Genomic DNA, 25,815 nt, shown 5'->3' with positions numbered 1-25,815 from the left:
GTACCTCGGGTTAAGAACTTTGTTTCAGGATGAGAACAGAAATCGTGCAGCGGCGGCGCAGTGGCAGCAGGAGGCCCCATTAGCTAAAGTGGTGCTTCAGGTTAAGAACGGTTTCAGGTTGAGAACGGACCTCCAGAACGAATTAAGTTCTTAACCCGAGGTACCACTGTATTGTGCTTTCTTCTGCGAAAGTACTATATCCTTAGTATAATAACATAACTTGTGAATGGGTGATGGCAGTGGATGAAGGGTCTGCACTGGAAGGACTCCTGGAAGCTGTGTCCTTCCACAACCGTACTCCACATTCCAATTTACTTTTGCCTAGTTCTTCCAAACAGCAGGCAAGTCAGTAAACCTATTCCGGGGCTGCTTCACCTTAGACTGCAGGGAGCAGGGAGGAGACTCACACAACTGAACGTCCTTCAGTATTAAAAGACAAATAGTTCCCTGCACATACAAAAATAAATGTCAGAGTTGAGTTTAACCTAGCTGCCTCCTCCTCTGTTACATCAGAGGAGGACGCTGTGGCCCTCATGCCCTACTAGTGGTCTTTCCAGAGGCTGACTTCTGCTGGAAACAGAATCAGGGGCTAGATGGTCCTTTGGTCTACTCCAACAGGGCAGGTCCCATTTAGTCTTTATGAAGCTCGCTTGATAACCTTTAGCAAGGCACTGCCTCTGAGCATGATGCACTGCACTGCACTGCACTGCCGTTATGATGAAAGGGGGAAAATGTGGCTTTCCCCCAACCCAACCTAGTGCTCTCCAAATGTTTTCAGTTACAACTCCCATCAGAGTGGCAGATGTTTTGGATCACAACTTCCACCCACAGGTCCAAGGAGGAAGGTAAATGGATAGCCAAACAGTGTGCAGAATGCTGGCAATTAATTGTTATATATGGTAGCAACGTTTCAAGAATGTGAGCATGTGCATTCACAGAGAGAGAGAGATCTGGCCCAGCATTCTGCTCTCACCGTGGCCAACAATATGCTTTTGAGATGCTCACACGCAGGACCTGAGTGCAACAGCCCTCTCTGCACTTGCTGTTCCCAGCTGCCTGTAGGATGTCACTGGCTAAAGGAGAGAATGGCATGGAGACCAGCCAGAGGAGGCTTGGTGTACCAACATAATAACATCCAGATCAGATTTGCTCACTGGTTCAGTAACAACGAGATCTGCTGTTGCTTCCAATAATGTAATATATTAGATAATTAATATGTATTTCTTCTCCCACACCTTGGCTCATGGGGGGGGGTTAAGATTTTGTTAGTGGGGGCAGAACCAATGTTACTGGTCAGTTAGTTAAATATTTCTATTGTTTTGCTTGATGGGGAGGCAGCTGCCCCCCCCTGCCCCCTTGGCTATGCTCAAGCAGGCTTAACCCTATTCTTGACTGTACAGAAGCTGGGCACTGCACAGAAGCTGTGTTGTTTGCTAGAAGTATTCAAGCATCCACTGCACCCCCCACTCCCCACCCCACCTCTGGTAAAGCTGAATGTGTAAACTGAATGTAAAATCTACAGATCTGATAGGCAGTGAAACCCTGCAAGTTGGAACTAGAGGCTCTGAGTTTGTCCTGATAGGAGTGACTGGCACAATACGACTGATGCTTTCCTATCCTTGAGAAAAATGAGATGTCATTGGGTGGATCAAACCTGTCAATGGGAAAAGTGGCAAAAGTGTATTGAACCCCCACCCACTCCTGGGGACTTTGCAAAACAGCATCTAAAGTTGCCATAAAGGAGGCTTTAAAAAAAATGCTTCGAATAGAGTGGACCCCTGTTTTGTGTGTGTGTGTGTGTGTGTGTGTGGTGTTGTTAGGATTTGGGCTGCGTCTCCATTTGGCCACTAGGTGGCTCCTTGCAGGCTGATGGAGAGAGAGAGAGGGAGGGAGAGAGAGAGAGAGAGAGAGAGAGAAGACTCCACGCTGCTGAAATTGAAGAGAGCGAGCGAGCGAGGAGGGGAGCGCAAAAAAGGCTGGGGAACCTTTCAGCTGCGCTACGGCTCTTGCCTCAACACAAGTAGACTGAGAGGGAAATAGGAGGCAAGCAGGGGGCTTGGAGGAGATTTGCCACCGGCCGAGTGAGTCGTCTGACTCCCCCCGCCTCATCATTTACCTGATCCCCCCCCCATCTCCCCGCCCCCAGCTTTGCTTCTTGCCGGCTTCTTTCTCCTTCTACGAAGAGGAGACGGGTGGGGGGCTGAAGAGGACAGCCTGAGGGCCAGACAGCCCAGCCGTCGGTGGATTCAAGAGCCAAGGCGGTCTCTGGACTGGGGCCATTTCTCTTCCCTTTGGGTTGCTGCTGCTCTTCCCAGCCTGGGTAAGTCCGGCGTTACTTGTTTCTTTGCACTGCGCGGCTTGGCTTGTTTCAGCACCAAGGAGAGCGACGCAATGGGCCGCCTGCCGCTCTCAGCCCTTCTTCCTCTTCGGATACTGGGAAGCGAGCTCACCTCTTTCTCTGTGCATTGAATGAGAGGCAGCTCTGTGTGCCTCTCTGCGCTTGTTCCTATAGGCAGGTGGGGTGTGCAATAATGCATAGGTGCGCGGTCGGGTCTTGTTAACTCTTTCCTGGTTTCGAGGTTGGTTTCGAGGAGCCGAAGAGGAGTCTGGAGGTGGAGGTTGATGGGTGTGTGCGCCTGTACTGCCCTGCAGATGAAGCAGGATGGGCGAGTGGCCAGGTTTTCATAACTGCCAGCTTGTGGGTGCTGGCAGAGGTCCCTAGAAGATATTAATAGGGTTTGCAGTTGCTGGGTACCCCTCTTGGGGTACAGATGGCGGTGGGTGGAGTGGGGAGTGATAGGGCACAAGTTAATGATGAGCAGCTGTGGGGAGGGGGTTCTCCCAGGAAATCTGATGCTGCTGCACTTTTGTGTCCAGACTTGTTAAAATGAGGTTAAAGAGAGTCAACTTACTCCCAGTGCCTGCAGCGAAAGGAGAAAGTAGCGGGGGAAATGTCATTTTTTGCATGCTAAATGGGCAAGAGAGTCCCTGGGAAGATGCAGCTGTCATAGCCAAGCTCCTTTATTGCTTCTGTTTCAACCCCATTGTTCCAACTGGCTTTTACTTCTTCTTTTTGCCCCTTTGCTACCATAAGCCCACCTTGTTTTATTCTCCTTCCCTTTTCTCCATGTATTCATCACTTGCCCCTGTGTTTTGCCACTACATTGGCTGATAATAGGTAGCACTTCTTTATCCTGATCTGAGGCAGGATCCCAACTGCAGCTGTGTCTCAGGCTTGTCATGACACAGAAGAGCATTTTTTTACTTGAAACTGCTACCCCACCCCCACTGCCTGTCCCAATGCCTTCCAGATTCAGAACCAGTGGCATGGGGGGGATCTATTCAAGAAAAGAAAAACTACAAGTCCTTTGGGCTTGTGAAAGTAGTTTCATGGTTCTCTGGAAGCTGGTTCCAGTGGCCCTGTTGGCTATTGCCACTTCCAGTGACAGTGAGTTCCACAAATCAACTTGTGTTCCTTGGAAACTTCCTCCCTTTTTGCTCATTTTGAACTTGTTTGATTTCAGTGCATCAGAAGGTATTAGGCAAACTCCAGAGCTGGTTTTCCTTTTACTGTTCATTATTTTTTATATGTTAGTCCCTCTCCCCATAGCTGTCCTGTCCTTTTTAGTCTATTCCTATAAGAAAGGAGTCCACATCCCTGATCAATATCTATCTCCGCACCTCTTCCAGTTGTATTCTTTCCCCCAAACAAGGTGATCAGAATTACAAATGATGGTGAAGGTAACATTGATTTGTATAAAAACATTACTTGTTAGATTATTTTATATCCGTGTCCTAAACACCCATCACATTTTGTTTGTCACTATGTTTTTTGCATTGATGTTGATCTTTTAGACCTCCGAAATAATACAAAGAATTCAGATCCTGAGTGGTTCTTAGAATTCTGTTCATCTGGCTTAATATATTGCTAAATAGCAGGCTTCTGAGATGCACAGTGCCTGTGTTCAAGCAGCAGCAACCTAGATGCTGCATCCAGAAGCTTGCAGGTTGAAAGAAAAGTTATTTGGAAATCAGAAACTTGATACTTCTATCAATGCCGTTGACACCCTCTGAGCTATTCTGTCTTTCATAACGGAGACTGCTATTGTGCCATGTGCTTCCACTGTGGTTACAGAACCCAACAGCGTGTGATGCCCACTGAGGTCACTTTGCCAATGGGCAATGCTGCATTTTATCAATATTTATTGTGAGCTCTTAAATGGGTCTCCTCTATTTTAGAGATTGCTGCAATTCCTCAATGCTCTGAAATTTAGACTCTATAAATGATCCCATTGTACATTTGTGCAGGCCGTTGATACAAAGAGGGCAGAATCGCAAGGCTATGTTAGTCTGTTGCAGTAAAAGGAACAGAGACTTGGAGTGCCTTAAAGATGAACACAAAAGCATTCGGAGGCAAGAGTCTTCACCACAGAAGGCATATAAAGCATGGCTATGGTCCAAAGCACCAATTTATACACAATTAGGGATTGTGTGCATTCATTAGGACTAGACTCTTCTTCTTTGGTGCAGCATTCTACCCACCACTTTCTCTGCTTTGGAAACTCTCCTGAGTATCTGAAAGAGTGGGAATAGTTAACATAAAAATAAATGTTGCAGCAATACCCTAAAAACTTATGGGAACCAGAACTGATCTAGCAGAGTCAAGTTTTGCAACAGAGGAGAAGCTGCCCTTTTCTGCAGGGATCTTGGAAACAAACACACATAGTTAGCTGTGTTGTCGTCTTAAGCATTAAGTCAAAAGCTGTGGCAGAAAATTGAAAACAAGGTACGCCAAAGGATTGTCACAAATGCATTTTGAAAGATCGTCAACTTTCATGCAGCTGTATTGATGCCGTAGCATTCAGATTGTGTTCCAGGAAACTGGGGCTGTAAACAGCAGCTTGCAGTGTCCCAAATACTTTTTCTTTGAGGTGCTGTGCAATGTAAGGTGTTGCTGGATATATTGGTGTTAATTTTTCTGCTTTGTAGAAATATTATGAACTGTATTGGTACATCTCCCTCCACCCTTTCCAGTCTTCCTTATTGTTTGCCCCTCCTTATTATATGTCATTTATATTATCTCCGTGTGTGTGTGTGGGGGGGAAACCCCTTTGTTGGCTGCACTGCTTTATAAGGGAAAATGGGGAGACAGGCATGATAGAGGCCATCTACATACACTAGGCAAGTAGCACTACATGCAATTTTCTGAAAAGTTATTTAATATAACTATTAGATATTTGTGTCTTGTGTTTTGTGTGTGTGTGTGTGTGTGTGTGTGTGTGTGTGTGTGTGTGTAGGGTTTTAATATCTGCGAGCTATTTTGAGGCTCAGGTTTTGGCTGGAAGGTGGGGGGTAAAAATGTAATTATTAAATAAGCATCAGGGCCACTAGGATATTCTTGCATTGCAGGGGGTTGGACTAGATGACCCTTGGGAACCCTTCTAGCTCTACAATTCTATGAGTGGCTGACAGCAGCCAATCTCCCTCTGCAATGTGCAACTTCAGGGGAGAGCTGGATTTGGTCTGGGATTGCATTCTCAATTCATACATGGCAACTGAAGCTCAACATTCCTGACTTAGCATACCACATGAATTGAGGGGGCACTGCAGAACATGTCCCATAATATTCTGCAATTCATGAGGACCCCATGGCATGGCAGACATGTAGAGGTTCCTTGGTAGATAAAGGATAACATAAATGTTGGAGAATCACTGCCGTCGTGTATATACAGTGTGTGAGAGAGAAAGAGAGAGGGAGAGAGAGAATAATGGTTCAGAATTCTTTATAATGGTAAATTTTGCAATATTCTAATTTCTTAGGTAAGTAGAAAAAAATGCAAAAACTTTCACAAATACAGTTCAACATGATATAGTAATCTGATGCTTTACTAAAATGGTTGATCTAATCAGTAACATCTTCTGAGTCATTTTGAGTTCTCTTTTCTTTAATATGGGGGAAGTAGATATTGTAGCTGTAGTGGAAATTGCTAGGACATAACCCAGTGAGTTGTAAGCAAAGTTGAGGATCATTTTACAGTGTGCATCATGTTGGCTTTCTCTCATGAGACCATTGCATAACAGTTACCTCCACCACAGAGTGTGGTCATGACATACTTGTTAAGAGGCAGGTACACTGGAGTAAGGGTTCTGTGACTTTCCTCTTTGATATCCTGGCTTTCCAATAAGAGACTGAAAGGCACACCCCAAGTTTTTCCTTCCTGGGGAAAAAGAACCCAGAAAATAGTGTGAGAAGAAAGATCGTTCCTAAGGGGCTGACTCAATTTCTATTAGCTAAAGTAAAAGGCTTTTCACTTTTGCTGGCTTTAGCTGCAGATTCTTGTTGATGGGAAAATAGGGCTGCCTAAAGAAGTGAAGGTCTGGGGGATTCTGTGTTACAAATGACTTAAACACACACACACACACACACACACACACACACACTAGCTGATTATACCCTTGGCAGCAATATCTGCATGTAATGCATTTCCCAGAAAAATAGAAATGTTGGCACAATATGCTATGTATGTGGTTTTCCTCTCATTTTTTTAAACTCTGTGTGTGTGTGTGTGTGTGTGTGTGTGTGTGTGTGTGTGTGTGTACAGGGAACTGCTTGTATTTGCACTTAACTTCCACACCAACAGGCCAGCAACAATATCATATCCTCAGTGCTTGGAACAGCAGAAGCACCTTCTCCCCTTAGTTGGTAGCTGCGCTTTCTCTTCACATCTAGACAGAAATCTCTCCCCATTTCCAGATTCCAGATTCCATTAATAGCAAACATTACGGATACCCTGCATAGAAATTACTTCCATATGTGTGCAGAAGCCTGTTCCACATTATGTTTACATAGGAATCTATTTTTCCATTTGTACACACTGTGGGAATCTGCAATTAGCTATCGATTCCCAGTGCATGGATGCTGCTGCATCTGCACCCAGCAAGAAAGAAGCCTCAGCAAATAATCACTACGTGTGGTTTGCAAGGGGGTCCCAAAATGGAACAGCCATCTGGATACGAAAAGCTGTGTTTGAATCTGCCCTTGGACCCAGGACAAGATGGGAGGGAGAAAGATGCTTATCTCCATGGGCCTTGGCACTCCTCAAAAAATCATTCTGTGATCATCATCATCATCATCATTTTATTTGCAGTTAGAACAATGCTCAAGGCAGCTTACAACACGGCAAGATTTACATAATTACCAACATAACAAAAGTCATGTTCATCTGTAGCCATAAGTTCAGTTTCAACATTGTGGCTTTTGGGTGTGGGATTGTTGGATGGGGATCGGCAAACTGTAATGGTACCACTTGGGGCCTGTTCAGAGACATTAATTATTGTTGAGAAATTTCAATTCATTAAGGGTTTGGGGCTCTTAGGCGCCCTTCATTTTATGTAGTCCTCTTCTAAATACAGCAATTGCATCCTCTTGGCAGTGAGTTCCATATGAAACAATTGTAATCTTTTCAAGCCTAATGAACCAGGGTGCGGGCTTCAATTTCCCTACTTTATCTGATAAATACTGTTTGCATATTCAACTTCTTTTCCAAATCATGCTTTGGCATATACACCTCACTCCACCATATGGCTTGGTTCATGCTATTGGCTCCTTCAGGTGATAACAAGGTTACAGAATACTATATTATCCTTGGTGTGAGTGTAAAAACAGGCCATTCCCAGACGACATGCAGAACTTGCTGTGATCCAGGCATCTTTGAAACTCTGAATCAAGTCATTTAACATTCTGATTTCAGTGCCCCTTCAGCCTGGACTTGAACCACCGTGATGCGGTTAGAGCAGCTTTCCCCAACCTGCTGCCCTCCAGGTGCTTTGGGCTACAATTCCCATCAACCCCAGGTCAACATGGCCATGCTGGGAATTGTAGTCAAAAATATCTGGAGAGCACCAAGTAGAGAGACTATGGGTACACAAATAGCCATAAAGCATATTCATATATTTTTTTGGTCAGTGTTTCTTTTGGTGTTTTACAATTGCCTTTCGCTAGAGCAGTTATGAGCCACCTTACATTTTCCAATGTGTTCTGAAACTGAGAGTGCCTCCTCTGGGAATCTTCTATTGGAGAGGGCCTTATGACAATTTGGGACAGCTTTTGTGTAGCCATTCCCAGCCTGCCCACACTTCCATGGAGAGTGACCTGAGCCATGTGGTGTTCTGAAGTACCTCAAAGATAATCAACCCAGAGTGCCTTGTCCCCCACCGCCAAACAATTAGAAATGTAGCCATGAATTTGTCTGCATAGCTCAAGGGAAGGATGCCTCTGGGCATACACTGAGTGCAATATAACTAAGCTTGAGCAACCTGTGCTACTAGACTTCCCATATATTAATAAACTCACAGGATTATTTTTTTAAGTAGTATGGTGTGCATTGAAAGGGGAGGGATCAAATAAACTGAAATGTGTGCTACAGAGCTATGGGTTCAGTTGGCAAGGGCCCTCTTGCTTTGCAAGTGTCTATGCTCATGGATGCATAAACACTTGCAAAGTGACTTCTACAAAAGTGCTTTTAGTAAACCTTGAATTGCAGCACTTCAGAGGGAGCTGTGCATACACATGAGAATTTCCTTGCTGGATCAGATGGAAAGTCCAGCTTCCCACTTCTGACAGCAGCCCATCGGATACTTCTGGAAGTTTACAAGCAGAACATGAAAGCAACAACTCTCTCTCTCCACCTCTCCCCTCTATATGCTTCTCTCCCCTGTTGGTGGTGGCGTAGGAGGGGTGTATGGTGGGTGAGGGTCGCCCTGGGTGTCATCACTGAGGGGGGTGACCGCAGGGCCTGGCCTGCAGTGTCTGAGCCACACGTCTCTCCTGGGGAGTGACACAGTGGCTCTGGCACCTGCAGGTTCCACGCTGCCTGAAACGGCAACGTGAGGCTTGCAGACTCTATGGAGGTTCTGTGCAGCATGCTCTGCCCCGGCTTGCCCTGCCCCACGCGTGGCTTGCCCTGCCCTGGGTGCAGGGCATTTGCACCGACCCAGGCACCTGAGCAGGTAGCTACATCGCTAGCTGTTGGTTGTCCCTAGCAGCAGGTACTCTGTGGTAGATGGTCTCTACACACACAGGGACCATTACTACAGCTACTGCAATCAAACCTATTTCATGCAGGTCACCAAACAGTTGCTCAACGGTGACCATTTCAGCTGCAATGAACCTGCCTTTGAGCTGGTGAAATCCAGGTCTGGGATGTTCAAGGGCCACTTCACACCTGACATTTTGCCACATTATTTCTCTGTGCCCATCTCTATGGCTGGTGTGTCTCAGAATCATGCCAGAATCTGGTTCACTGCCGTTACAAATTATGGGGAGCTGCTCCTTGCAGCTGTAATCCATGTAATCACGGCAAAAGAAATGCTTGCGCGATTTTCATGCATGACAGTGTGAAATTAATTTGGACAGGAAAGTTGTCATGTGTGAAGAGGCTGAAACTTTCCCTAATCAGTCCTTCACACCAAGCAGCCTGCTCTGTGCCTTTGTGTCAATTCTTTCCTCAATTGCCAAAGGAAAATGCAACAAGCAAATACAGAGGGAGGTATAATTAGGGGAATATAAATGTGCAAGGCTTTGAGCATGTTATGTAAGCAAATACAAAGGCTTCTCATAAATTCAGTGGCAGGAGCAGCTGGTTCATTCATAAAGCAGCCCAAGCAGAAGAGAGATAAACTCCAGCATGTGGCAACTGATGCAATCAGCGACAGATCTTACCCTCTGATCTCAACTTCTTGCTCACACTCTTTTCAGCTGTGCTTGGAAGAAATTAAGTCCAGCATTTTCTGCTTCTATGGAATATGAGCTGATGGCTTACTGAGGTTGTCAACCTGTTTCTGAGCTGTACCACTTCAGACTGCGACAAAACAACAAAACCCTGCCCCTAGAAAATGAGCGTTATCAGGGAGAATACTAAACTATAAAACTCAGTGCTTGTGAAAAATGTGCAGGATTTAAAAAGAAAAACGCAATAGCATTCCATTACACAAACCACCACTTGCACTTTAAATTGGTGTAGCCTGGATACAGGTTGACTAGCTCAGTAAAAACGAGAGGCCAAGAAATAGAAGCTTTTCCTACTGCATGTTATCAGGCAACATTCTAGATCTGCCTTGGGTACCTCTAAAGGTAAAGGTAAAGGGACCCCTGACCATTAGGTCCAGTCGTGGCTGACTCTGGGGTTGTGACGCTCATCTTGCTTTATTGGCCAAGGGAGCCGGCGTACAGCTTCCGGGTCATGTGGCCAGCATGACTAAGCCGCTCTGGCGAACCGGAGCAGTGCACGGAAACGCCGTTTACCTTCCCGCCGGAGCAGTTCCTATTTATCTACTTGCACTTTGACGTGCTTTCGAACTGCTAGGTTGGCAGGAGCAGGGACCGAGCAATGGGAGCTCACCCTGTTGCGGGGATTCGAATCGCCAACCTTGTGATTGGCAAGTCCTAGGCTCTGTGGTTTAACCCACAGCGCCACCCGTGTTGTGTGGGTACCTCACAAGTGTGGGACTTGTTTTCATTCCAAATATGGGTGGCTGGTATCATCAAAAGTTTATATATATATATATATATATATATTTCTTTTTAACACAATATTTCAACATACCAATAATAAAGCAAATAACTTCTTTGCTCTACTGAGCTCGTGACTTCCCTCCATCCCTTCAACAGGTTTTTAAATTTATTTTCCAGCCTTTGTATCACACTTCATATCCTCTCCTTCTGACCTTTATGTCCTTATAGTCAACTCTGTCTCATTGGTCTAGAAAGTTTTAGAGATGCCAGATGCTAGAAATTGCAGCACTTTAACCTGTTTGCTTTAATAAATAAAAATACTATATAGACTTCAGTTCAACACAGAGTTCACTATGCTTATGGTCTTTGAAATTAATTGGCAACTGCACCTGTTCTTTTGGATGGGGACAATGGACCACTCTTCCACAATATAGTACCAACTCTATGCAAATATGTGTGCAAACATACTGTGATTTCCAGAGTAGAATGCAAAAATAAAAAGGGGAAAGAGAGGTGGAAGACATAAGCAAGGCATCATTAGCCTTTTGCTCCCCTCCTTGTATGGTGACAACATAATGTGCACATACCAACATTCCAGCTTACTATCAAGTCTCAAAAACAGGAAATCAGACTGCAGTTGCAGGAATTAATCTGGTTCTGGCAGATTCATATTGAATTAGATTATGATGAGTTCACCTGTCTCTAAAAAGTTATCAATACTATGTCTGCTGATCAACTTGAACTTTGCTTCTTTCTGTAAACATTCAGCAAACAGCATTTCTCAGCTCTTCTTATCTTGGAGACCTGGAGCACCTCTTCACTGGGGCCGCTACCAACTTGCTTTATCTATTTGCTGCTAGTGCTCCACCAACCCAACAAATTGCAAGGTCATGTCTGTGCTTCAGTGGTCAGCAGGCATGAGCGAGGGGATGCACCTGCAAGGATGCTAGATATATTTTATCCCATACCTCTTTGTAACAATTCAGTCTGTGGGGCACTGCAAAACATGTTGTTGTTTTTTGCTGCAACATGCTGCAAAGAACAAAACAAAAACCCTGCAAAACCTTGGCACAGGTTTGGGGAGTATCCCAAATTTTGGGGTTCGTAGTTAATTTTCCTTCCTCCAGCCAAGAACTGAAAACGTTTAAAGTTTAAAGTACAGAACTAGTATGAGTAATTTTTAGCTTCAAAAGTCCTGAGTGGTGGCAAAATGAAATCTGGTGGTTATTGGCAGAGCCTGGTAGAATCTGGATTTTACTGGCATTCATTACTTGATAGGACATAATGTAACTGAGAAGGGGTGACAAAATACTCCAGGCATCACTGCCTTTCTGTTTCTTTCTCTCTCCTTTTGGGAAGGCAATTGAAAACAATATGGAAGAAGTCTCTTCTTGAAGTTGACACCAAAGATGACAGTCAGCGGCAGGGTGGATTTGGTTTAAATCAAATCGATTTAAATCATGATTTAAATCACTAGTCAGTAAGACCTGATTTAAATCTTTTTTTTTAACAGAAAGACTTATTCTTGCTGGTATAATCTTAATATTTACAACCAGATGAAGGTTTCATTTTTGGAATAATAAATTTTCAGAGTAGTTTTTACAGTTATATCAAAAATTACTGATTTGGTTATACTATTAGAAATACATAGACCGACTTCCGGGTTGGTGCCTCTGGGCAATGGCAGATTTCCTCTGATCGGGAGGAATCCGCTCCGTGGAAATTTGGGTCTGGCCGCTATGGCGAAAGCGGAGACCCGTTAAAATCACAGGCGGGAGAAGCCTGTGAACGTGGGATTCGGCGGGCACCTTTTGCGCCTTCCCTACTCGTGGGGAAACCCGGTTTCGGGGATCCGGAGCGACGTGGGGTGAGCGGCGCGGTGCTTCGAATCGTCTGCTTCTTCCACGGAGTGAAGCCGCATAGCTGTTGCCGGAGAGCACTGACTTTTTCCTGTGGACAATTTGGACTCCAAAGTAATTACCCGTGAGTAGAGCTGATACGGGAGAATCGGATTTTAAACGTTTAATTTGGCACTGAAACGGGGAGGTTCAAAACAGGAAGTCCGCCTTCCCTAATTGTAAATAGACTGAGGCAAGGAGTCTGTAAGCTGAAGTCTTGGAAAGCCTTTTGTAAAAGATTAAATTTCCATCGGCAAAGAGTATAAAATCCCCCTTGGAGGCAGGAGAAGAGGGGGAGAAGTTGTGGACTGAGTATGCCTGCAGGAGAGAGTAAAGAGAGTTAAAGTACTGCCGCTCTGACCCTGGAAACGGGCTGCTAGTAGGACTGACGTTTTGGAATGTCCATTGACAGCACTTAGAATGTTCCTTGACAGCTAGCAAAATAAGAGAGAGATATTGTTTCTACTGTCTCCGGCTGCTTCTAAAAAGGAGTAACAAAGTAACTGAAAACTGAAACTAACTTTGGATTGTACGAGTTGCGCTTAAAGGTGACATTGTTGATTATTATAAATAGAAACTGTTTCCCCCTAGTGGAAGTTTCTGAAATTGGTTACTTTATAAGAGCTGGGCTAGGGGAGTTTCCAGCTGCAAGATAAAAACTGTGTGACTCGGGGACTGACCTTGAATCTTTTAAGTGTTATGGCAAATGGAAAGGAAAGAACAGATGAAATGTCAACAGAAGAGGCCTTAGTGGTCGCATTATTGAAAATAAATGACTCGCTGGAACAGCTTCACAAGAAAACAGAAGTGATGAATGTGAAAGCGGACGATGCAAATAATAAAATTGATTTAATTGTAGAAAGTTTAAATAATCTGGGACAAAAGGTGAATACCAACACAGAAACCACCCAGAAATTTACACAGGAATCTACTTTAATACGGCAAACTGCGGATGAAGTCAGGGAGAAAACCTTTGCTGCTGAATGTAAAACAACACAATTGGAGTGTGAGAGAGCCCCACACATTCAAAAGCAACTTGACGAATATAAGCTGACATTTGCTATGATGGAGTTTAAAGAAAAACAGATGAATTTGAGGATCAGAACCCCACCAGAACTGGGAAAGGAAAGTTTGACAGAGCTTCAGGAGGAGACAGGATCAACATCGGCTGAGAAAGAGAGATTTTTGGGGGTCAGTAGGACCGCCAAAAATGTGAATTTACTTAAGGGTAACTGTGAAGGACGTTGGATTGAAGAGAAGGGGGATTGGGAAATATGGACAAATCTGAAGTTGTTATGGTTGGGCCGAGCTGTTGTGGTGGGGCTGAGGGTTGCTGTGTTGCCGGGGATGTTGCTTTTGTGTCAAAAAGTGCAAGTTTTGGATGGGAGGGATTGTTTCAGGAGGTGGCAGAGGGATGTTCCTGGATTTGTTTGGCAGGGCAGGAAGCCTCGAGTAAAAAAAGAAAGAAAAAAAAATAGAAATACATAGACCAATAATTATGACATTATTGTGAGGTTTAATAAGATAACTGTTTATATTTGGACACCTTTTCTGCTGTACTTTATTGAAAGGAGAAAAATAATCATTTCCTTAATAACAATTTAAACAATTTATTTAACTAAAGCAATAACATTCTAGCATATGTATCCATGTTTGTTAACTGATGTAATTAAACTTAAAAAACAAACAAACTTTGAGTTTTAGCGCACTTGAAAAACTTAAAACAAATCCTTATTTCCTGATGAATAGCCTTTGGACTATAACCTAAACAGAAAACTATCTTTAGAAAGAGTTTTCCTCCAAAAGCATTTTATTTTAAAAATCCCATTTAATTTTTTTTTAAAAAATCCATTTTTATTTTTTTTAAATCATTGATTTTTATCCACCCTGGTCAGCAGCAACAGTTTGACCTTCTCTCAGAGCATGACATTCTAGTTAGGCCTCAGGACACTCCTCTTTGTAATTATATAGTCTATGGCTTACCTCTTGGACAAGAGGGATATCTGGCTTGAGCATAGCATTTAAAAAGGAATCCCCAAAGTTTCAGATAACAATTTTATTTGACCTTTATTTAAAGACCATTTCAAATGATTGTGGCTCCTGCCTTTAGAGGGATCCTACACAAAGGAAATCCAAGGCTGCATACGTACAATGCCTTCAAGCACGTTCAAAGCACATTTCGGCCCTCACAGAATTCTGGGCACTGCAGCCAGTCAGGAATTGCTGGGAACTGAAACTCAGTGAGGGGTAAACTACAGTGCCCAGAATTATCATTATCATGTTATGTTTTATTAAAAGATTTCCATAAGTAACAAAAGTACATTCAGTGTCTTTCTTTTCAAATCATAGAATCTTTCCTACAGGTCCATTACAGTCAATTTGTGACATTTTTGTCATAGGCGATGTGGGGTTGAGGGGTGAGAGAGAAGTGGGGGGAGAGGGGGGAGGAAACAGAGAAAGAGAAAGAAAGGAAGAAAGAAGAAGACAAAGAAGAAGAAAGAAAGAAAAGGTGGGGGGAGGGTAAGGGAGACAGTAAACTTTCATTCTTTGCAGAGTATATGAGTGGTCCTTTTTTGTCAGTGCCACATTGATCAGAGGGCCCAAGGCATGGTGGGTTGCAGTTGATTGTTTGCAGTGTGTTTTGGTCATGTGGGATGGGAATTGCTGGATTGCGTTAGCTATATTGATTCATGTGTTATGTGGTGTGCTGGTGGTCAGTCATTGCATTGTTGGCCTGTGTCTGTTTAAAGGGGTGAAAGTGTCCTCCTTTGTCAATCCCTGTGATAGTTTCAGTTTGTTAGCATTTCCACTAGTGCAGTTTCCCATACAGTTGGTACCAGTGGTCCATGTTCACTCCAGTGTCTGGTTATGACACTCCAAGCTGCTGAGAGCAAGTGACTTATGAGTTTTTTTGTCATGTGAGTGTGTGTTGGAATAGATTTAGTAGGGTGAATTTAGGAGTTGCCCCTATTACCTGTTATTTTGCAGATTTCTTGTAAGACTGATATCCAAAAAGGTTGAATTCTAGGGTATTCCCACCACATGTGGAAGTATGTGCCAATGGTGTTGCAGGCTCTCCAGCACCTAGGTGAAGTCCCTGGGGGTATCACTGCTAGCTTACCTGGTGTTAGGTACCATCTGTAGATAAGTTTAGTCCACAGCTTCAGCCAATGGATGGGGTTTATTTCATATCCTGTGTGGTATTCCCATTGGTCTTTGATTGTGGTATTGAGGCCTGTGGTGTCTTGGAGTAGTGTTTTATATACTGCTGATCCTGTCCCTTTGCTAGGTCCCTCTGTTGGTAGAAGGAGTTTTTCAAAGTTAGTCAATGGCTGCTGTCATTTTAACTATGGTCATGAGTGGCAGGCTTTCATTATTAAAAGGTTACTTTGCATTTCTACCACAGAGACTGTCAGGAGCTTGTCCTACACTCAAGTAGGACCCTGGCAGAGACACTTGCCTGACTGGCATATTCTCTTCCTCCTGGTCTTTTGTTCGGGGGCTTCAAAAGCTTTCTTCTGCCTGAACATCAAAGCGACCGATGCCAACAGACATTGGCACACTTAGGGATACGCAGAGTCTTTGCAGCTTGTGTGACAGACCTCAGCAACTCAGCATTTTGGCTAATCTACTTTATTTACATATAAACACACACGGAGCACTGCAACACGGTTCCCTCTCTCTCTCTAGCATCAGACAGCAAAGAGAAAGAACAAAGGACAATAGTCCCACTTCACGGAATACAGTAACACAAACATCCTGTCTCCGTCACTTCCCTCTCTGTGGAATCAAAACATATACCGTCATGTGATAGACAACAATCCCATGACTGCAATCATTTTTTTAAAAGATATTTATTAGAGTTTTACAAAATGAAAAAAGAAAAAAGAAAAAATACAAATAAAAAACAATTCCATCTTTCCATCACATTCTTTCATTTGCTTGATTCCCGAACCTCCTCAAACCTCCCTTTTTGTATTCCAATTTAATTTGTTAGTTCAGCAAATCCTTCCCCTCTTTACTTATCCTAATCTTTAATCTTAAAATAATGTAACATTAATTTTTTGTCTATTAATAATCCAATATTTTCATACTCCTTATAGCATTGTAGCTAAAAACCATATAACTTTTCACCAGACATCCTTCTAACATTCATTAATTTTACAATATTTCCGTAAGTAGTCTTTAAATTTCTTCCAAACGTCTTCCACTGACTCTTCTCTCCCATGACTGCAATCATGGAGCAGGAATTCTAACAGAGATCGCTGACTTCAAGGATGTTTTTTTATATAGGGCAGGGTAGGTTCAGGATCTTTCACAGATTACATTACTGCTCTTAGACAGGCTGATAATATCCCTATACTACAAAAACATATAATAGTATAACTGTCATGCTTTCCTCTCAAAGAATCTTATACGGGTGTGAAATGCACTGCATTCTCTGTTAAAGTTCCCTAGCTTGCTTCATAGAACTAAGTTTCGGGGAATTTTCCAGGAAGAGGGATATCAAAACACTTCGTTCGTAATTTCGATATGCTTTTAGAAAATCTGACCTTTTGGGGATAGAACCATCTGCCTCAGGCTGAAATGAATGTACTTGTGCTGGTTCCAGTGTCACCAAGGATGATGCCACAATTCCCCTCTTCTCTGAGGGTGAGAGGAATGGGCACAGGAGCTCCTTGAACAGCTCCAAGGGAGGCACAGCTTGAGAGTTGCAAGTGCTGACCAGTGCCACACAACTGAGGCTTTGGCTGACACCAACCTCAGCCTTGTTGCTGAGGCAACAAGGATCCACAAGCTTGTCACAGGGCCTGAATGTCTGAGGCAGTGGAGGTACCTTTGTGGCTTGCTGCACTGATTCATAAACAGGAGGGGGGCTGCTGAGGAAGACGTAGCTATTTTCCCTCCCCTGCTTTTCTGGGGCCCAGTATTGAGCATGGAAGAAGACGGGGAGGAAATGATTGCTGCAGGTCCTACAAGCCCAAGTAAGGGCAGCGCTGAAAGATTTTGCAGCCACAATCAACATTTGAAAACTTGTGGCAGCTGGTTTGCAGTAGCACTCAGTATTTGGAAACTAACTTGCAAAAGAATTTGATACTGTATGTGTTACTTTAACCTTATCCATCCAATCAAAATAGATAATTTTCCAATTTCAGTTCCGAAATCCAGATATTGAGAGCTTGAGAGTTCAAAGTCTCTTAACAAAATCCACATTTTGGAATTTGGCAAGAGCTGTATTTTGAAATTCTGTGAAAATTTCTTTATCATCTCTCCTGCCCATGGACTTGGAAATCTGAAGCCCTAGCTCCACTGATAACTGTTCGTGACCATTATTTTAGTTCCCTATGTGAAGCCTTGGTTTAAGATTTGTTTGTCTTCTGGGGCTTTAATCCTGTCATCTTAAATCACTGCATTTCCTCTGCAAAAAAACTCTCTTTTATTGAAACACAGGGGGTGCCTTTGCTACCTTCAGAGCATGAGTGCTGTTGCCTCTTCTGGCTTTTGCCTCTTCCTAGATGTGGCCAGTGGCTACTGCTTATGCAAAGACCTGGCTTAGCCTTGGAGGGAATTAAGGCTACAGCTGGCATGAATGCTCAAGGCTGGCTGGCATTTCTGTCTTCCTGCCATGGCTACTGGGGCTTGACTGGCATTTTGCATATCCATATTTCCAAGCTGGCCTGGCTGGGCTTCTGTTTGCGTGGTGCTAAGGCCCTTCTGGGTGGCATTTTGCATGTTCTTTGCACAAATAGCCAGAGTTGTTTGACACCTGCTATTTTCTGTGGCTGAATTAATCTGGAGAGTGGCAGGGGGGAGAGAGAGAGCAGAAGTCTGTCAAATGCTTTGCTTGTTTTCCTTTACCTCCTTCTGCTTCCACTCTTCTCTCCCACGCCAGACAATAACACTGTTGGGGACCCAGAGTGACAATAGAGCTGCGCCAAAAAGTACATCTCATTGGATGCTGTTCTTTTCCTTCCTTCCTTCCTTCCTTCCTTCCTTCCTTCCTTCCTTCCTTCCTTCCTTCCTTCTTCTTCTTCTTTGCTGTGGTCTTTGGCCTCATTTGTAAACCACCGCCCCACAGTCATTTAATTCCCCTCCTCTCTGGTGCTTTTTCCAAGCAATTGGAGACTGTGCCTGTGTGGAGCCTGCCATTGCTCTGCCTGTTTCAGCCCCCTTCTGGTTCTGGGAGATAGTGGGAGAGAAAATTGCTGCAGAAGGAGGGGGAGACACCTATCACTCTTCACCAGCCTGACTCATCTCTGCCTCTTGACCTCCTACCTCCCACTTGCCTACTTCAGCTTCTGCCTCTGATTTTGGACATATCTCTGCCACAGAGGAATGTGCATGACAGCCTATCAGACTGGCACTGTCCAGGTCTGTACTGTTTGTACTGTGAAATCTGCCAGGTCAGGGCCTGAAAACACATGAGACTGTGACCATACTGGATTTATACAGGTCTGGGGCTGAGACTCAGTATAGTGGCAGACTTTTGGCTCTCAAATCTTACCAGTGCCCTGTGTGATACTAAAATTTGGCATCCTGCCTCTCGCACTCCATTCTACAGCACTGTTGTGGCACCCCCTGCAGTGTAGCTCCGAGTGTGGCCGAACCGGTTGTGCTACCCTAAAACCACCTTTGCTGAGTGACTGGGAACCGCATGTAGGCTACCTTGAGTTCAGTGATGGAAGAAAAGTTGGGCATCGCTGTAATAATATCAGTAAACGCTATGACAAACTCATATGAAGTTCACATGAAGTATTTAGGGCTTAAAATAGAGAACTCCATGGATTTGAATTGAGAATGTGATTCTGTGGCATAAAGGCCAGGGTAATTTCAGGGTCCTTGAACAAAAGCACTTTATATGGGAAGCAGTGCTGTTCACAGTGATGAGGCTTCAGCTGGAGTAAAGTGTTCGGTTCTGGGTGCCTCATTTAAAGAAGGGTGGTGACAGTTTGGAAAGGACTCAGAGAGAGTTGCAAGGATGATATATGGCCTGGAAGGCAAATTGTATGAAAGAGGCTCCATTAACAGCATGCACTTAGCTGATAGGAAGAGAAGATGAAGGGGGGTTGTGTCTTGGCACACATCAAATGTTTGCAATTAGGCCCACAGTTGTTTAAAGGGAGCCACTGTGCTAAGGATAAAAATATATATAAAACACTTTCAAGCCTTATTTATTTTCAATGGGAACAAATGAAGCATGAAGACAAAATATTTCAGTTCCTGACATTACTATCTTGATATTTGTTTTTTCATATATTGTAAGCTGCATTGAGTACTTCTAGAGAAAAGTAAGGGCATAAATAAATGAATAACAATGCTATATTGCAATATCCTGTTACAAATACAGAGGCTTCCTGTACACTCACTGTTTGGGCACAGGATAACTGCAGCCACATTATCCCCGGGTGCTCTAAAGCTGTGTTGCACACAAAGGGCACACAAAGCCCTTTTCTGTTGTACCATCAACTTTGTTACTGATAACAACCAGGCCACTGGTTATCAATGGTTCCCAACTCTTGCCCCACTGGAATGCTCTCCATAGAGGTCTCTGTCTGATTATCTCTCTGCCCCCTCTTTCTTTCTGGGTTTAGGAGAATGGAAAAGATTTTTGTTTATTGAAAAAAGACTTTTTAAGGCATATTTGGGATATTTTTTCCCCAGTTGTTGCCTTGGTACATGTAGGTACAAGTTGTAGGCCATGATTAATTTATGGTTGTTGGTTTCTAACATGGTTTTTAATATTGTTTGTGAACTGCCTTAAAGGTTCCATTGAGACCATAAGGAGGAACAGACATTTAGAATATAAATAATATTTCATCCTCATTCATTCTCTCCTACTACTTGTCATACACAATGCCTTCTGGAGATACAAATATGGGCTGGAGCTCATGAGATGACTGTGAATCCATACTCTCACTATCCATAACTAGTGATAGAATGAATTGTGGGAGTTTACCACTGGTGGTGAAATCATGAATGCCACAACCAATTAACAAGCATAACTGTGACCAGAAGGTGAGGACCTGTTGGTTGGCATCCATCTGTCTCAGGAGACAATGGAGAAGTCAAACTGTTGGAAGGTTACAGCACCTGCTGTGGCTATAGAAACCTATACAGGAGAAACATGTTTCGTTGCAGCTGGGGGCATCCGGTTGTGCTGCTGCAGATGTTTCTTCTCTCTGTGCTCTTCCCAGTGGTCATTCTTCCTCTGGTCACTGCTGACTGTCTGTCTACAGACACTGTAGTAATCTGCAAGGGAGTCCCACACAGCAAGTTAGATGTTGCCAGCCTTCTTGTCACATTTGCCGACATCTTTTATGCAAAGCTTAAAGGGCAGACCAGTCAGGAAACTAGTCATTTATTGTGTGTCTCCAACAGGAACAGGAGAAGAAAACTCCCGACTGCAGCTACACCCAGAGCCACTTAGTGACTTAAGTATGCAATGACGCAATCGACGTTGTTGTCGCTCTTTCAGTTAGAGAAATAATTAAGAGATGAACTGAGATGAACATTTAGCCCTGTTGAATATTCAGAGGTTTCAAGGAGATGGAGTGGGGGTGAAAATCCTCCCAAAGATTGAACGGTTGGGTGAGGGAAGACGTACAGGTGAGGGGCTACCCTTTCTGCCTCTTTTAATGATCCTTTATGCTTACTTCTTAGTCAGCTCAGCTGCTGAGCACTTTGAAACGGAAGAATGCTGCATTCCTTGCAAAAACAACAATTGACTGCCTCCAGGAGTCCATGGGGTCTGCGAGCATTAAGAATATTTTTTGAAAAGCCAGAAAGGAGGGGGGTAGTCCTTGGATCACCTGCTGTTCACTGTAAGACTACTAACTACCTCAAGTCACCCCAGAAATTGCTCTCCCAATGAATGTCTCCAGATTTCTTCCCACCCCAATGTAAGTTGAGAGGGAAGACATTTCTCCTGATTTAGTTGAAATATCTGGTGGTTGGGATGATCAGTCACCCCACATTAAACCCCAAAGATTTCCTGAAAGTGTGATGTCAGTGCAACTGTGGGGCTGTCATCCACCCCTTTGGGAAAGCACTGCACTGCAATTGCAGATGGAATTATGGTGAGGGCAAATCTTGCTTACTGCTCCTGACAACAGGTGGCTTGGTCTCCCCTGACAGCAAAGAAAACCCATGCAGGCAGTCTTTGAGCAGAATCTTTGCTATGCCACAGGTCTTTCCTAAGCGCATGCATGCACCACCACCACCACCCATCTTTCATAATGATGGGTATTTTGCTAGTGGTCTGTAATAGGCTGTCTTTTCGGCGAGAGAGAATTTGTATCCCAAATGGATGGAACTTATGAAAGGCGCAGTAAAGCCTCCATTCAAAGGCGCATATATATTTATAGACGTATAAATGAGGTTTAATGCTGTTGAGAAGTCACCATAAAATAGCAAAAGACTTCATCCAGATCTATACATCATGTGCAGATCAATGTAGCAGGCAAGTTGCCTGCATTTTGGCAGTGGATAATGGGGGTGTCTGCCCTTTCTCTGTACATAAAATGCACAATGATCAAAGCAAACAGAGCTGGGACAGTGAGAGGTGGAAAGGTCTTTATTGCATAAAGCACAAAGAAATTGGTACATTTCACTCCCCCCTCACTTTGCAGGCCCTTGCAAAGTGGCATCTTTAAAGAGCAATAGCTTTGAAACAATACAAATTTTGGATTTTTAATAAAACAGGGGTTCAGGCTGCCTGGCTTGTTGTGATCGCCCAAAGCAACTCTTTTTATATGGTGGGAACATAAAGTGTCGCTCATTAGACTCTGTTCATATTCCAGGGCAAAGGTGGGGAATTTGTGGCCATTTTGGACGTACAACTCTAATCAACCCTAGACAGCATGTGCAATGGCCACGAATGACAGGAGTTGTAGTCCAATAACATCTCAGAGAAGCCACCCTGGCTCCAGGAGGACCATATAATGTGCTTGTTTCATATAAATGAAGCACAACAGGATTAAGCCAGCTCTTACCAGCCTGGAGCCCTCCAGACATTTTATAAATTACAGTTCCCATCAGACCCAGCCAGCAGGGCCAATGGTTAGGCAAAATGGTTACTGATGGCCCAAAAACCTGGAGGGCACCAGGTTGTAGGCAGATGCTGCCTTAAGACTAGACATAGTTTTTGTGGGCTTTGGTTGGGTTAGAGTGGCCATAGGTTGCCAGCCAGTAAGCTGCATGTCTTCTATTAACCCATCAATGGATCAATGACCCACCTTTTTGCTGCCTGTGTGGGATTGCAGAAATGGGGCTGGCTGGGGCATTAAGCACTTGGCTGGTGCAAACATGGCTGGGAGGTACGTTCAGCTTGTTGAGTCACAAGTGATGCAGAACTGCTCTCTGGGTTTCGCTTGGGGCAACTTAAGCATACAGAAAATGGTGAACTGATAACCTGCCAGCCAGTGCTGTGACTTACCAAGTGCTTCACTCACCCCCTTACTGCAGTCCCAGGCAGGCAGGAAAACCAGCACTTATTAAGTCCCCTGCAATGCTTGGCTAGTGGACCAAAATAAAAGGGGTGGAGAAGTTTCTGGGACCTTTTTGCTATTCCCTCTGCTCTCCCCAGCTTACACCCCAACACCAGATATATCCAGCCCCCCCCCTAAATCCACTATACCAGGTCAAAGGAGGACCTGACCAAGTCAAAGGCTGCTATGTTGCTGGCTGAAGAACTGTACTCTCTCTCTGTGTGTGTGTGGACACGCACAATGTCTCACAGTTTTGTTCCTGAGTGAAGCCAACCTCTCCACTGCCCTTTTCATCCCTCTTCTTGTTATAGAAGACAAGTGGGGAGGGGAGCTCATTGCAGCAGGAGTGGGAGATACCTGGGACTCTACATCAACCTGACTCATCTCTTCCTCTTGGCCTCCCTTCTCCTCTGCTTCAGCTTCTGTGTCTGATTCTGGACTTCTCTCTGCCATAGAGTCTCCCAGCTCACTAAGCCCTGTTACCTCTTCAGCTTCCGACACCTCCTCTCCTCAGTCTTCTCTCCCTCTGACAACTCATCATCATCCCACCATCACTCCCCAGGCACAGAGCCATCTTCCCTTGGTGGTTCCTTCCACCATTCCTCTGCATTTCACCAGCCCATGACAGTAGCATTGGGTCATTGGGGGTTCTGCTACGAAGTTCAGGTGATCTCTGGCTCACATTAAGCACCACCAACCTCTCCTAACATTCTGTACACATGGAACCACCGAAAAGAAACATGCCTGCTGTTTCATCAGCAACATTTGGGAGCAGTGGGATGTAGTCTTGGAAGCTATAGCTTGGTTTTCCATGGGCCTTTAATATGTGCCAGTGAAACCAGATGGGTGAGAAGCAGGGAATGAGGTCTGAGAGCGCAAGCATGTCAAAGAAAGCATGCTCCTGTGATGAGTGCTGCCAGGACCAGTCTGAGACATATCATTGCTGGAGGCAGAAAATCCAGATAGCACCTCCTTCCCACTCATTACCATGGTCTGTAGTGCTCTTGTCCAGCTCATTCAGGCTCATTCAGGGGAAGTTCCTAGTGGATTGAGCCCCACATCTCAGATCTGTCTGTTACCCACTCTGCCATTCTTAATTAAAGGTAAGGGTAAAGGTACCCCTGACCATTAGGTCCAGTCTCGGACGACTCTGGGGTTGCGGTGCTCATCTTGCTTTACTGGCCGAGGGAGCCGGCGTACAGCTTCTGGGTCATGTGGCCAGCAGGACTAAGCCGCTTCTGGTGAACCAGAGCAGCGCACTAAAATGCCATTTACCTTCCTGCTGGAGTGGTGCCTATTTATCTACTTGCACTTTGACATGCTTTCGAACTGCTAGGTAGGCAGGAGCAGGGAGCAGGCAACGGGAGCTCACCCTGTCGCAGGGATTTGAACCGCCATTCTTAATTACGATGCCCCAAAATCAACTTCCTGAGACAGCTGCCTCACTGTGTTTCATGGTCAGGCTGCCTCTGTATGTGGTTATAAAAACAAAACAAAAAAGCAGACAGATTTCTGTGCCTCTGTCTGCCTGTATTTGTGTTCAGAATGCTCCTTGTGCAAGGACAGAGGTGGAAATGGCACTACCCTCAAAGTACAATTTGCAAATACCACTAGCTAAACATCTCATGAAATAATCTTGTGCTATGCACTTCATTGCTTATGGCATGAATGAATCCTCACACCAATATAAAATGTCTCCCAATAACATAGAGAACCTGAAAGTGTAAATGGGCTCATCATCTGGTGTGTGTGTGTGTGATGCAACCTGTCTGGTTCAAGTGCAGGCGGCAGGTAACATTAAAGGCTGCACTAGATGTGATGTCAGAACTCTGCTAATGTATCTCCCAACTTTTGCTGTTGTTGCCACAAGGGTGGGATTTAGATGAGGACTGTGGCAAACAGTGGCACACTCATTCTCTGCTGGATTCTGCGTCCTGGCATGCATCTCCCAGCTGGAGTGTGGTGGGCCAACGTGCAAGGGTGAAGATTCAAAACAACACAAATAAACGTGATTCATCCCCAGTCCCTGTCTTGAACTATTTATCATTTCTATGCTCATACCCTCAAATTTAAAGAAATGGGCCAAATATCCTTGTGTGCATTTTCATAATTTTCCTTGCAATCTTGAAAGCTAGAATTTTGTGGGTGGTGATTTTTATAAAGGAAAGATCCTTGGGAGTTTGTGGCAGTTACCAGATTATGTGTTAGACTCCATATTATGTACCACACCAGGAAACTGAGGCCTTTTGGACTTCTATACCCCTTTAATATTCAATAAGTTCAGACTGAGTAACTGTTAAATATATGGTGGCTCAATATTTGAACTGGTGAACATTCATTTATCTAGTCTTAATAACTTACCCTGCCCTATATAACTGCAGCCAATCAATTGCAGATTATGAATCATCAACAATGAACTGGGAATCTTGTTGACGTAGCTCCTTAAGAGCTCAGGCAGCCTTCAGGTTTCCCCATGACAGCTTGATCTCTGGAACTTGCTAAAGGTGGGCATGTAATCAACAAAAAGGGGGAAATACATCACCCCCCCCAAAAAAAGGGGAGAGAGACAGAACAAGAGAGGACACAGATTTACTTAAAACTTGCATATGCTAACCGATAGGGGCACATTTTGAAAGGATTAAATAGAAATACAACAAATTGTACCGTAGTCAAGAAGACTAAGGCCAAGTGACCAATGCGCCTGCCAGCTCAGTCTGAATCCACGGTGCTCCCTGTTGAACCCTTCAATGTCCCTGTTCTTCCTCCCCTTCCTCCTCCATTGCCACCACTCCTGGGGGTCAGAGAAGGTGGAGTTAGGGGGAGAGGGAAGAGCCTGAGGGAGGGAGTCAGGCCGGCCGGCTGGTGAAGTAGCAACAGCAGCAGTAGCCAGAAGAGGAGAGGAGGAAGGGGGAGCGAG

General features: G+C 44.3%; 1 protein-coding gene across 2 annotated transcripts in view; it reads left to right on the top strand.

Moving 5' to 3' along the window:
* Positions 1-1,909: 1,909 nt before the first annotated feature.
* Positions 1,910-25,815, top strand: part of TNR (tenascin R) — a 376,963-nt gene continuing 353,057 nt past the window's right edge. For both annotated transcript variants that reach the window (XM_053391240.1, XM_053391239.1), the window contains exon 1: positions 1,910-2,320. The gene's annotated coding sequence lies outside the window, so the exon portion shown is untranslated. The remainder of the gene's footprint in view (positions 2,321-25,815) is intronic.

The sequence above is a fragment of the Podarcis raffonei genome, chromosome 6, assembly GCF_027172205.1.
Source record: "Podarcis raffonei isolate rPodRaf1 chromosome 6, rPodRaf1.pri, whole genome shotgun sequence".
NCBI classification, from domain to species: domain Eukaryota; kingdom Metazoa; phylum Chordata; class Lepidosauria; order Squamata; family Lacertidae; genus Podarcis; species Podarcis raffonei.
This window is presented reverse-complemented; position numbering and strand designations above follow the sequence as displayed.